Below are 623 nucleotides of genomic sequence, written 5' to 3'. Positions count from 1 at the left end.
TGTTTTTTTTTTTTTTTTTTTTTTTTTTTTTTTTTTTAATTCGTTTCTTCCATTATCAAGTACTGTTCTTTCTCACTCCACACATTCCTTTGAGTATTGCCCGTACCACAGTGTAGGAAAGCATTGCAAGTGTGTTTATTATATATACATCCATCTATCCATCTATGTATAGATATATATATAGACATATAGATATGTACACACAGATATAATATATATACTTATGTACATATACATATATATAGATATATAGATATATAGATATATATATATATAGATAGATGGATGTATAGACAGATGTATAGAGATGTGAGTATAGATCAACAGTCCATTTCACTCTCTCTTTCCCTTTTCTCTCTCTTTTCTTTCTCTCTATTGCCCCTTCACTCTCTCCTCTTCTCTTCTCTTCAGAGTAGTATGAGGAGAAGTAGTAGAAGAGGAGAAAACAGAACCATAGAGAAAAAAAGAGAGAAAAAAAGAAAGAAAGAAAGAAAGAAAAACAAAAAAAAAAGAAAATAATAATAATAACAACAATGATAATAATAACAATAATAATAGTAATAATAATAAAAAGAGATTAGTGGATAAAAATTAAAGAAATCAACGGACTTCAAAAAAAAAAA

The sequence above is a fragment of the Trypanosoma theileri genome (genome assembly GCF_002087225.1).
Source record: "Trypanosoma theileri isolate Edinburgh chromosome Unknown TM35_Tth_13_V1, whole genome shotgun sequence".
Classification (NCBI taxonomy): domain Eukaryota; phylum Euglenozoa; class Kinetoplastea; order Trypanosomatida; family Trypanosomatidae; genus Trypanosoma; species Trypanosoma theileri.
The sequence above is the reverse complement of the archived record's forward strand: the minus strand, read 5'-3'. Positions refer to the sequence as shown.